Genomic DNA, 13,825 nt, shown 5'->3' with positions numbered 1-13,825 from the left:
TCTAAATAAATTATCTTTTCCATACTTTGCTAATAATAATAATAATAATAATAATAATAATCTCATCTCATTATCTCTAGCCGCTTTATCCTTCTACAGGGTCGCAGGCAAGCTGGAGCCTATCCCAGCTGACTACGGGCGAAAGGCAGGGTACACCCTGGACAAGTCGCCAGGTCATCACAGGGCTGACACATAGACACAGACAACCATTCACACTCACATTCACACCTACGGTCAATTTAGAGTCACCAGTTAACCTAACCTGCATGTCTTTGGACTGTGGGGGAAACCGGAGCACCCGGAGGAAACCCACGCGGACACGGGGAGAACATGCAAACTCCACACAGAAAGGCCCTCGCCGGCCCCGGGGCTCGAACCCAGGACCTTCTTGCTGTGAGGCGACAGCGCTAACCACTACACCACCGTGCCGCCCCAATAATAATATTATTATTATTAATAATAATAATCATGGTGATGCAACCAGCATGAAACTGTATTTCACTGTTATTATTTTGGTTGGTATTTAATGTGTGTTTCTCTCATCAAATGAGTTCTACTGTATAAATCGTCAGAATTACCTAATTTAATCAAATAACCTTCAGATATCAGGAAGATTATTGCAATTTCTTGTCTTCATGATGTACCCATGAAGTTGTATCTCATTCTGTCCATTGAACTGGTGCCCAATTTGTTGTTGTTGCTGTTGTTGTTTCAAATATTTAATGGTAATAATTTACTTACTTCACATATCCTACAAAGTTCAGACCATCTCTCCTGAACATCTTCCACCATTGGTTGTGTCTGAACAACGTGTCTCTTCCTCAACAAAATGCCACCTTGTAAATGAACCTTTAACAAGAACCATCCTATTTGTTGTTCTGTTGATCTCCAGGGGGTCACCTTCAGGTATTGGGTACTTCAGCTACCATAAAAAAAGTAGAGCAGCATTTCCTTGTAGGAAGCTGAAGACAGTGTTTGTTACATATGTGCCTATAGCTTGCCATCAGGAAACCTTTCATCTCCTTTCCTGAGAAACTTGAATTTATGCTCAGGTGCAAGGAGACTTTCTTTTGTTTATGACCCTACAGATAAAGGGATCTCAGTTCAAAGGTATTTCAGGGGGGATTTAGGACAAGTACAGGACTTCCACAACCAGAACTTCAACTCAACCTTGTACTAAAGTCTCTCAGAGCCGGTTGATCCATGAGAACTGTGGGTGGGGCCTACTGTGGCCATTCTGGAAGATTTTGGAGGTAATCTGTTGCATAAATTTGGGTGGAGTAAATATGCAAATAAGGCTGCAATGGAAAATGCCAGTAAAACCACTGGTAGCCGTGATGTATAGCGATGTATGGCCTTACTGCATTGTGTACAGTTTTCATGACTGCAGTACGACATAGCCACGGCAAGATGAAATAAACCACAGCCTGAGGCAAACTTTTCACTTTCTGTAGAATGTTTCGTGAACTTTTTGAGCTTGATGGTTGTGACAGAATGTTACAGTAGTCCACGTATGCCTCAAGGATGCTCACAGATAACTTCATGGTTGCGATGGATGAATTCATCTGGTGCTTGACCCACAGCAGTTTTCAAAATGATGAAACTTTCCGGGATGGAAACCATGCCTTCCTGGTTGTCAAGGTAGCTCCATGGCTCTCACATATTCTGACAGAAAGGCCCAGAACATGTGCCGGTTGCCCCCAGAAGGCTCAAAATCATCTACTGGTGTCTACTGTGAAGTAATTCTGGCTATGTGAGACCTTAGCATTACTTGAGAGTCTGTCTCAATGACTATATTGGACTAGGCCAAGGTCAAACAAAAGATTGCTATTAAAACCACCTTACTTATACTACTGTACCACTACATAATCAGTTTCAGTTGAAGTCAACAAATTAACATCAATACAGAATACTGAAGCGACTCTCATAGACTCTAAGCTCTTCTTAGATATTATTACAACACACAATATTGCACTGTTTGAACAACAGACATGCAATGTTATATGCTAAATTGTTATTGACTATTATTTTGGGTAGCCACTGCAGTTTGTGCTGTGACAGCTATTAAGTCAAAGAGCCCTGCCAATAAGGTCAGCTCCTAATAGTGCAAGTAGGCTTCATTTAGCCCATGTTTATTGGGTCTTCACAAATAAGCTACATGGTTCTGATTGTATGTGTTGTCACCCCCATGCCCAGCCAAACTAGCTAATTTTATGGCATGGAGTTGGTTTGCCAACTGTTCGCAATTCCAACCGTTTTTGCACTGAAGAGACATTAAACAGACATTGCTAGGCTACTGGTCTGGTACGGCTTCTCAAATGGCTCACCATAAAAGATAATTGATACTTAATGTTTGGCCAAAGCTCTTTTATTATCTTGAAGTCCAAGATGATGATAAAAGTCAATATTTGAATGCCTATAGAACACCACTTTTAACACTTGGGCAACTACCTATTTTATTTATAATGTTGTCAAAGACACCTAAAAATCTAGCCACATCTAAGAAGTAGACACAACTGATAGATGTACTTTTATGTCAAGTTTAATGTAGACTTTGAGAAATGGAACTTGCAGATAATAAATACTGCAAAGAATTGATACACCAAGAAGTGAAAAAAATAAATAAATAAAAAAATGCTCCCTGCAAGCAAATAGGGCACTGGAAGGTCCCAACCACTTCTGGTTGGCCTACACACAGCCAGTAGTACCAGACACCACACAACATAGTGTGCACTCAATCTGGAGAGACAGAGGATTCGATTTAGAACATATTTCTTTACATCTCCAAAAATAACCTGGGCAACACAAATGCAAGACAATTATTCATAAGAGCTCTTACCCACTTCATAGATTTCTCCTCTGTGAAATGTTCCCTACATGCCCTGTGCAAGTTTGACAAGTCCTCTGTGGAGAATGTTACATTAAGTATCCAAAGATAGAAGAACCACTGCAATGGAAATGACAAGAATAACAAACACACTTGTGTCCCTGATTATCTTCTGGGTTATGTGCAGTTACTGTATATTCAAAGGGCTGTAATTCCTTGCAGATTCACACCAGAAGATACCTCACCATCACTCCAGATAACCTCTGCAAGCTAAAAATGGAAAGGCCACAATCAATACCAAAAAAAATGTCAATGATGTTGACCCTGATCATATTGAAGACAGTGCATGTAAGCCTACTTTGCACACCAGAAATCTACTGAAATGTGCCATCTTGTTCCAGAGGATATCTAATTGTTGAACTTTTCCAGTGGAAACAAGTGTTGCCTGGCAAAACAAACCTCACCCGGCAGCACTTATTTTGTACCTATATGTTGATTTATGGTAATATTTCTCAATCATCAGCTGTCAGGTTATAGTCCTATGAAAACCCATGACCTTGAGTTTGACATTTCAAAGTCATAAAAGGTCAAAGTTCATGGTGGCAACTGAAAGCCCATATGGGACTTCCTATAAGTTGATAATGCTAAATATATGTCTACCATCAACTGTTTTCAAGTTATAGCCCTCTGAAAATCCATGACCTTGAGTTTGACCTTTCAGGGTCACTCAAGATCAAAGATCATGGTGCTAAATGAAAGGCCATATGGGAGTTCCTATATGCTCATAATAGTAAACATCTGTCTATCAGCAAATATTTTTGAGTTATAATGGAAAATGTTATTTTGATCAATGACCAGGATCCCACTGACCTTTGACCTCCAACTGCTATAGAGACTGTCCAAGCTACCATCATGCAGCAGATGGTTGGAAACAGAATTGAAAGATGCACATTTGGTTTTGGGTTGAAGTCAAAATGATGAATTTGAAAAAAGTTATCGCAAAAAAAGGATTGTGACCTTTCCGGTGACATTGACCTTGATCCAATTACCCCCAAAATTTAATCAGGTAATCTAGGGACCATTTTTCACCTATCCTGAAAATTTGAAGACCATGGGTGCAACCGTCTAGATGCTAGATTGTGAACAGACAGACACACAAACAAACCGCACTGATTAAAATACCTCACCCCACTGACGCTGTTGTGGGTGAGGTAATAATTTAAGCCCCTTTGCCTCATAAAGGACCTGGGTTTTATATATATATATATATATATATATATATATATATATATATATATATATATATATATATGCATTATATTAAAGAGCATCTATAATATTTATTTATTCAGCCTCTTTCCAAATACTGACATAAACTGCACATTACCTGGTGTTCTTGCATTTTGCAATCTCATTCTCTTGAGTGCCAAATGGCTCAATTAGCAGTGCCCACTTTTCTTTTGAAAAGGCCATGTATCCAAGTTAGCAATACAACTGTTAAGGAAATACACCACAACTAAATTACAACATTGAGCTAATGTAAGTGCACAAGCTACCAGTGTCCAATGGTTGTTCTAACATACTGCCCTGATAAAAATGTCATATTGTAGTGGATTGAGCTACAGAAATGTGATGCATGATCATTATATACATTTATTTGTGCCCCAGGGATGGGAGAAAAAACAATATCTTCCTCATTCATGTTGTTGCTCCTTGCCAAATAGCGGTCATCTAGGAGTCAATGAGGAAGCCTCTCCTGCCACAGTCATTAAGCTTGTTTACAGTGCCTGTAAGGAAAGCATTTAATACCTTAAATAGATTGTGTATGCATACATTATGAACACATACATTTCTCAATATGCAAACAAGGAACATTTCATCTGAGACTAACTTTCACTTTCAAGGTGCTTTTCAGGTCCAAGCTGGTCCTAAAGATTCCTTTTAAAAATCTTATATGGTCACATTTTGGTCCAAAATAACTGTTGTTTTTGCCTGCCAAGATGTCAAGTACCACTGGAGGAAAAGACAAAATGCACATCAACTATAGTTGAAACCATTTCAAAAACCCCAAAAATAGATCACTGCTTTCCAAGGGATGGAAGGGCTTCTCAGTACTTGACACAGATGTAGGGGTCTGAGATGCCACAAGGTTAGGCAAAGACATTTCCTTCGAGTTTTAAATTTAGGAGAGGGCTAGCATATTTGGGATGGCTCAGAAGTTTGACTTTCAGAGGGACTGGCCATCTGGGGCCCAGAGAATGTCCAGGGAATTCAAACCTCTGGCTCATTGTATGGGGTGAGCTGGTTATTGTTGATTTTCAACATGCACTTCCTCTTCTCAGACACCAGATCAGAACTTTTCCCCTCTATGTATACGCACAATTTTGAAAGGGCCCAGTATGCCACTTTCCATCTTGCCATGGTGGCAGCTCTGGCCTGAAGGTTAAAGAAGCAGGGTCGTCAGTTCGATTCCCGAGACAGGCAGGAAATTTTGAGGGAAGTTGAATGAATGAACAGCAATTTCCCCTTCTTCTGTATCATGGCTGAAGTGCCCTTGAGCAAGGCACCAAACCCCCAACTGCTCCCCAGGCACTGTAGCACAACTGCCCACTGCTCTGGGTATGTGTGTGTGCTCATTGCATTTGTGTGCATGTGTGTGGTGACTGCTTCAGATTGGTTAAATGCAGAGGAGGAAGTTTGCTGTGCTTGAGTGTACATGTGATGAAAATAATGGTTTCTTATTCTTCTTGCCTCTGTTCCTCACAGATGGTTTGTCTTAGCATTTTGTCCTGAACAGCAAAAAAGTCTTCCTTGCCTAAATCACACCTCCTCTTCTTCACGTTCTCTTGTACTTTTTGGACATTTCCTCTGGCCTTTTTATGAGCCAAATGTCTGAAGAGCAGATGACAGACTAATTTTCCAAAGACCCTCAACCTTTTCATGGTTTACCTGTAAAAATAAATAAATAAAAAAGTAAAAATAAGTAAACTTAAGAGTTATATTTTGGAAACTTAAATCAGTACTGTTCAAAACAGAATCTAACCACTGAAGTAACTCACATCATATTCCTCAGGGACATAGCAAGGGTGCCCAGCCTCTCAGCCAAACATGAGAAAATAGGGATAGAATTGGGTAGTTAGCTGCTTCTTGGTCTGGAGAGCAAAAAATTTTGCTTTCACATTTGCATCCCATGTGTCTGAGTTTTTGTTAACAAGCTTTGTAAAGCCCTATAAAAAAAACAGCATTTTTTGGAACAAATTTTGAGCAAAAATTCAATGAAACAAACAATGATTAATACAATACCTTTTGTACTGTCCCATTTTTTCCCCACTAGACCATTTGTCTGTGGAAGGTATGAAAAACACAGGCTTCATTTTATGCCAAGTTTTTTGGCAAAGACCAAAACTGACCTACAATAAAATGATACAGCATTAATATTGGACACAGGTTTAAACCAAGTGTGGCAGTGGGGGCATGGTCAAGCATCGGTCTGTGACCGGAGGGCGGAGTCAGGGAAGGTAAGTGGCAGAATCATTGCACCTGAGGTCTATTAACGTGTGTCTTCCCCAGTCACTGCGCCCTATTTAAAGAGAGAGCGAAAGCAGAGGGAGAGCTCTCTCCCCAGCCAGAAGACGTGTGTGTGTGTGTGTGTGTGTGCGCGCGCGCGGCTGGGAGAGTGTTCAAGCTGAAAAGCTGAAAATAAAAAGAGTTTTTGAACTTTATTCTGGCCTGCCGTCTTTGTTCCTCCCACTCATACGAACTGCCACAGTGGTGCTGAAACCTGGGACGAAGCACAGGAAAAGAACAGCCCCATGGAGTCCTCCCCCTTTGCAGACCTGGTCCACGCCCTTGCGATGGCCCAGCAGAGCCAGCACCAGGCGCTAGTCGCCCTCCAGAAGGAGCAAGAGCACCAGTTCGAGGCCCTGGTGTTGGTGCAGCAGGAAGATCGACAGGTGTTCCGGCACCTCCTCAAGTCGGCGGGGTCCACCACCGCGGGCCCTTCTCCCCTCACCCTATCTAAGATGGCCCCACATGACGACCCTGAGGCCTTCCTCATGCTCTTTGAGCAGGCAGCAGAGGCCTCGGGCTGGCCGGTGGAACAGCGCGCGGCGCACCTCCTCCCCCTGCTAACGGGCAAGGCGCAGCTGGCCGCGCTACAGCTCCCCGCCGACCGCCGGCTGGTCTATGCTGACCTTTGCCGGGCCGTCCTCCAACGGGTGGGGTGCACCCCCGAACAGCAGCGACAGCGCTTCCGCATTCTGCGCCTGGAGGAAGTCGACCGGCCGTTCGCGTTTGGCCAGCAGCTCCGGCACGCCTGCTGGTGGTGGTTGAGGGCCGACAACCATGATGCCAAGGGAATCATCGATCAGGTGATACTGGAGCAGTTCATCGCCGGCCTACCAGAGGGGACCGTGGAGTGGGTCCAGTGCCACCCCCCGGCATCACTGGATCAGGCCATCGAGCTGGCGGAGGACCATTTGGCGGCTGTTCCGATGGCAGGACAGTGGACATCCTCTTCTTCCCTATCCTCTCTCTCTCTCTCTCTCTCTCCTCCTGTGTCTTGTCCTCGCCCCGTTCCCCCACTGCGGAGATGGGGGCCGGCCCCACCCCAGCCGGCCCATTGCACCTGCGGTGATCTCCCGTTTTTCTCTTCTATGTCTGTCTCTCCCCCCCCCCTCAGGTGAGTGAGCCCCAGAGCGCCGGTGCAGAGAGGAAGCCCGGGCTGGTTTGCTGGTGCTGTGGGGAGCTGGGCCACCTTCAACAGCAGTGCTCAGCAATGGAAGTGGGTGCGGTGGTTCGGATCCCCAACGCACCAGGAGCCGCCCTCGATCGGGCCGGAGCGTATCGCATACTGGTGAGTATCCAAGGGGATACATATCAGGCGTTGGTGGACTCTGGCTGTAATCAGATCTCAATTCACCAAAGCCTGGTGCAAGACAAGGCATTGGGGGGAGCACAGGGGGTGAAGGTGTTGTGTGTGCATGGGGATGTTCACAGCTACCCTTTAGTGTCAGTCCACATTCTTTTCCGAGGGGAAAAATTTAGAGTAAAGGCGGCGGTTAATCCTCGCCTCACCCACTCTTTAATTTTGGGGACTGATTGGCTGGGATTCTGGGAGTTAATGAGCCATTTAGTGAAGAGTGGGTCCTGCCATAGTTCAGCAGGGGGAGGTCCCGGTGTCGCATTGGTGGGAGCAGCTGTCACAGAGCCGTCTACGTCATCTCCGCGTCAGAGTGAGGAGCTGCAGGCTCCTCCTCCCTCTCTCAGGGAATCCCTTGTGGATTTTCTGTTAGAGCAATCACGAGACGAGACTCTGCAGTATGCGTTTGACCAAGTGAGAGTAATCGATGGTCAAACGCTCCAGTCAAATGCCACCCCGGCCTTCCCCATTTCTCTATTATGAAGGATAGATTATACCGAGTGATGCAGGACACTCAGACTAAAGAGCAAGTGACGCAGCTTTTGATTCCAAAGAGCCGCCGGGAATTGGTATTCCAGGCGGCTCACTTTAATCCCATGGCTGGACACTTGGGGCAGGATAAGACACTAGCCCGAATAATGGCCCGGTTCTATTGGCCAGGGATTCGGGCGATGTCCATAGGTGGTGTACGGCGTGCCACGAATGCCAGTTAGTAAATCCAGTGGCCATTCCAAAAGCGCCTTTGCGCCCTCTCCCATTAATCGAGACCCCATTCGAAAGAATTGGGATGGATCTCATCAGGCCATTAGATCGGTCAACACGAGGGTACTGCTTTATTTTAGTTCTGGTGGACTATGCAACACAATACCCGGAAGCAGTGCCTCTTCGCAATATCTCAGCACGCAGTATTGCGGAAGCACTCTTCCGCATCATCTCCCGAGTTGGAATCCCAAAAGAGATTCTGACTGACCAAAGCACCTCACTTATGTCACGTACACTGAACGAACTGTATGGGTTATTAGGAATTAAGCCGATCCGCACCAGCGTGTATCACCCACAAACGGATGGTTTAGTTGAACGGTTCAATCGCACCCTCAAAAATATAATTAAAAAATTTGTAAGCGACGACGCACATAATTGGGATAAATTGCTTGAACCCTTGTTATTTGCAGTGCGAGAGGTCCCCCAAGCCTCCATGGGGTTCTCCCCGTTTGAATTGTTATATGGGCGTAAGCCGCACGGCATTCTAGATGTGCTGCAAGAAAATTGGGAGGAGGGACCTTCACCAAGTAAAAATGAAATTCAATACATTATTGACCTGCATGCAAAACTCCACACACTCACACCTAACCTAGGAGAATTTGCGGCAGGCCCAAGAATGGCAAACCCGCCTGTACGACAGGGGTACACGCCTTAGGGAGTTCGCACTGGGAGATAAAGTACTCGTACTGTTGCCCACATTGAGCTCCAAATTGATCGCCAAATGGCAAGGACCCTTTGAGGTCACACGGCGAGTCGGGGACATCGACTACGAGGTGAGGTGAACAGACAGGGGTGGGGTGTTACAGATTTACCACCTCAATCTGCTCAAACTCTGGAACGAGGAGGTCCCCGTGGCATTGGTGTCAGTGGTTCCGGAGAAGGCGGAGCTGGGGCCGGAGGTTCAAAAGGGAGCATTGGCATCGCGTACCTCTCCGGTCCCCTGTGGAGACCACCTCTCCCTGACCCAACTCGCGGAGGTTGCCCAGTTGCAGACCGAGTTTTTGGATGTGTTCTTGCCCCTGCCCGGCCGCACCGACCTCATAGAGCACCACATTGAGATGCCCCCGGGGGTGGTAGTGCGCAGCCACCCTTACAGGCTACCCGAACACAAGAAAAAAAGTGGTTCAGGAAGAACTCGAGGCCATGCTCGAAATGGGCATCGTTGAGGAGTCCCACAGTGACTGGAGCAGCCTGGTGGTCTTGGTACCCAAGGCCGACAGGTTGGTCCAGTTCTGTGTAGACTATCGAAAAGTCAACATGGTGTCTAAATTCGACGCGTACCCAGTGCCTCGTATTGATGAGTTGCTCGATCGACTAGGCATGGCTCGCTTTTACTGGACACTGGATTTGACAAAGGGTTATTGGCAGATCCCCTTGACTTCATTATCCCGAGAAAAAAACCGCCTTTTCCACACTGTTTGGCTTACACCAGTTTGTCACACTTCCTTTTGGGCTGTTTGGGGCGCCCGCTACGTTCCAGCGGCTGATGGATAGGGTCCTCCGCCCCCACGCCACCTATGCAGCCGTGTACCTCGATGAGATCATTATCTATAGTAATGACTGGATGCGGCACCTGCAACACCTGAGGGCCATCCTTAGGTTGCTGAGGCAAGCGGGTCTCACAGCCAACCAAAAGACGTGTGCGATTGGGTGGGTGGAAGTATGGTATCTGGGCTTCCACTTGGGCAATGGGCAGGTGCGTCCCCAAATTAACAAGAAAGCAGCAATTGCAGCCTGCCCGAGGCCCAAGACCAAAAAGGGGGTGAGACAGTTCCTGGGGCTGGCTGGCTGCTATCGTAGGTTTATACCTAATTATTCGGACGTCACCAGCCCACTGACTGATCTCACTAAAAAGGGGGCAACAGATCTGGTCCAGTGGATGGAGCAATGACAGCGGGCTTTCTCTGAGGTGAAGGCTGCACTGTGTGGGGGGCCACTGTTACACTCCCCTGACTTTTCTCTCCCCTTTATGTTACAGACAGATGCGTCAGACAGGGGGCTTGGGGCTGTTTTGTCCCAGGAGGTGGAGGACTGTCCAGTGCTGTACATCAGCAGGAAGCTGTCGGTACGTGAGGGGAGCTACAGCACCATCGAAAAAGAGTGCCTCGTGATCAAATGGGTGGTCCTCGCCCTCCGCTACTACCTGCTGGGACACCCTTTCACCCTCTCTTTGGACCACATGCCCCTCCAGTGGCTCCACCACATGAAGGATGCTAACGTGTGGCTCACCCGTTGGTATCTGGCACTCCAACCCTTTAACTTCAAGGTGATCCACAGGCTGGGGGCACAGATGGTCATGGCAGACTTCCTCTCCCGTCAAGGGGGGGGGGGGGGAGTTGGTTGCAGGCCGGACAGCCGCCTGGCCTGAGTCGGGTGGTGGGAGTATGTGGCAGCGGGGGTGTGGTCAAGCGTCGGTCTGTGACCGGAGGGCAGAGTCAGGGAAGGTAAGTGGCAGAATCACTGCACCTGAGGTCTATTAATGTGTGTTTGTGTGTCTTCCCCAGTGACTGCGCCCTATTTAAAGAGAGAGCGAAAGCAGAGGGAGAGCTCTCTCCCCAACCAGAAGACTTGTGTGTGTGCCCGTGTGCGTGTGTGGCTGGGAGAGTGTTCAAGCTGAAAAGTTGAAAATAAAAAGAGTTTTTGAACTTAATTCTGGCCTGCCGTCTTTCTGTGCTCCTCCCACTCATACAAACTGCCACACCAAGGAATAGTACATGATGAGGTGTTGCATAACCCTCATTGACAATTTCTCTCCCCTGATTCCTTAAGAACCTTTAGCGTGCTCCAAACTTGTAAAAGTGATCCAGAATACATTCAGTGGCCTTGTCAGCCTTTTTGGACTGAACAGGATAGGCTTCCATCCATTTGGTGAAGTAGACCTATGTACTGGTGGCCACTTTAGGTGGGTTTCAGTTTCCCAGTAAGGTCCATCCTTACCAAATCAAAAGACTCTTCAATGGAAGAGAAAACAAATCACAAACTCATACTGACTTTTAACTCATACTTAAGGAAATTGACTTTAATGGTTTAATTGAACTCACCTTTCTTGGGACATAAGCCTTTTTTTTTTTAAGAGTATTTCTCCTGGCCTTGCATTCTGGCCACTCAGAAATTTAAGCACAGCAAAATGTATTGTAGCATTTATGTAGTAATTGAATAATAGGCCAAATATGGTGTTTCTAAAGATTTACCAAGCTTGAACAAGAAGGTGCATGCTAACTCACCTATTTGCAGATGTCTTGCTCCATTCCAGGCCAGTAAAAGTGGCTTATAATTGTGATCTGGGTCTTCCCTATGCCACAGTGACCCCCAAGAGGGCTTACATGCAAGTCTTGAAAGACTGTGTTGGCCTCTTCTGGTAATTTCACCACTTTTGCCAGGTGTTCTTGGTCTTTCGCCTTCTGCATATGTAATGCAGACATATGTAAGTTGCTGGCTATCTATGTTACCCAGGCAAATTATATTAGTACAACTATAAATTATATAATTTACATTCAATTTGTGGCGGCAAGGTGGTGTAGTGGTTAGCGCTGTCGCCTCACAGCAAGAAGGTCCGGGTTCGAGCCCCGTGGCCAGCGAGGGCCTTTCTGTGTGGAATTTGCATGTTCTCCCCGTGTCCGCGTGGGTTTCCTCCGGGTGCTCCGGTTTCCCCCAAAGACATGCAGGTTAGGTTAACTGGTGACTCTAAATTGACCGTAGGTGTGAATGTGAGTGTGAATGGTTGTTTGTGTCTATGTGTCAGCCCTGTGATGACCTGACGACTTGTCCAGGGTGTACCCCGCTTTTTGCCCATAGTCAGCTGGGATAGGCTCCAGCTTGCCTGCGACCCTGTAGAAGGATAAAGCGGCTAGAGATAATGAGATGAGATGAGACATTCAATTTGTTCACTTTAATGTTAACTATCACGAAATTGTCTTAACAATTTCTGCCTTGTTAGCACTTTTTTTAAAACTATATCAGCAGTAGGAACAAATTGAAAACAACCATTTGAACTTGGCCTTCAGAATGAATTTTTCTACTCTTCTGTTAATTGAAGTATGCTGGGCTTTTGAACAACCAGCAGGATATTGATTATTAATGAGCAGATTTTCTCACCCACTGACTTTTCTGGGGTCCAAAAGTAGATCTAGAGTGTTTTTCCCTTACTGTTACTGATTCCCTACACTTACTGGCTCTGTCTAACTTCTTAGGTTGAATGCATTCTGTAAACTCTCAATACAATCTCTCTCTCTCTCTCTCTCTCTCTCTCTCTCCTCCATCAAACTGGCCACAAAAGAATCATTTCATTCGAGCATTCCAGATGACCATCTTTATCTGGAATAGGACACACACAGAGAACAGAAACAACACACGTTGCCTCATAATGTAATTTATTACTGGAAATAGAAGACAATAGACATTGTGAAAATGACAAAGTTCCCAATCACAGGAATTGGAATACATGAGACTAATTTACTGTTTACTAAGCATTTGCAGGACACATCCTTGATAGGCTAAATGAATTAATCTATTAATTATGTTGTTGAATTGATGCCCAAGTAATGTTCACATGCCTCAAGATTCCATGGGATGTAAACCTATTTTATCCTTAACTTTTTCAACAAAACTTGGACAACTGTTAGTGGTGTTCTATGGACATTCAAGATGATGATGATGATAAAGGAGCTTTGGACAAAATTAAGCATCAGTGATCTTGTAAGTTTAGCCATTTGAGTGGCTGTACCAAACCAGTAGCCTTCTGACACCACTTGAACCTGTGTCTTCAGAGCAAAAACAGTCAGAATTGCCAATAGTTGGCTGACTGATTCCATGCCATAACATGAGCTATTTTGGCTGGGTAGTTGGGGAGACATTTTGTAAAATGAAAGCCATGTAGCTTATTTATGAAGATCCTATAAACATGGGTTAAATAAGAGCCTAGATGCACTATTAGGATCTGACCTTATTGGCAGGGTTTTTTGACAGTGATTAACCAGGAAATTTTGAAATTACGGGGTTATGAAATGTCATCATTATACATTAAAACAAGATGTTCTAGATAAAAAAGCAGACTTTAGCTTAAAAAAAAACATGTTAAAGTTGTAACATCAGTCAGTTGGGCCATTTCCCTGGTCATGGCCATACTGGATTAGCCAGATACATGGATGTATTGGGAGACAAAAATGAGGGTGGTGCTGCGTGACATAGGATTTCGCATGTCTTCCTCATTCCGTCCTAGATTCAAGATGCTTTGCCGAGTGTCTTCATCAAGTAAAGCAAGAAAACTTTACTCCTGGAAAAAGCAGAAAATTGTGCAGTGAGTATTTTACAGAAGA

The sequence above is a fragment of the Neoarius graeffei genome, chromosome 4 (assembly GCF_027579695.1).
Source record: "Neoarius graeffei isolate fNeoGra1 chromosome 4, fNeoGra1.pri, whole genome shotgun sequence".
Lineage (NCBI taxonomy): Eukaryota > Metazoa > Chordata > Actinopteri > Siluriformes > Ariidae > Neoarius > Neoarius graeffei.
Note: the sequence above shows the minus strand (reverse complement) of the source record.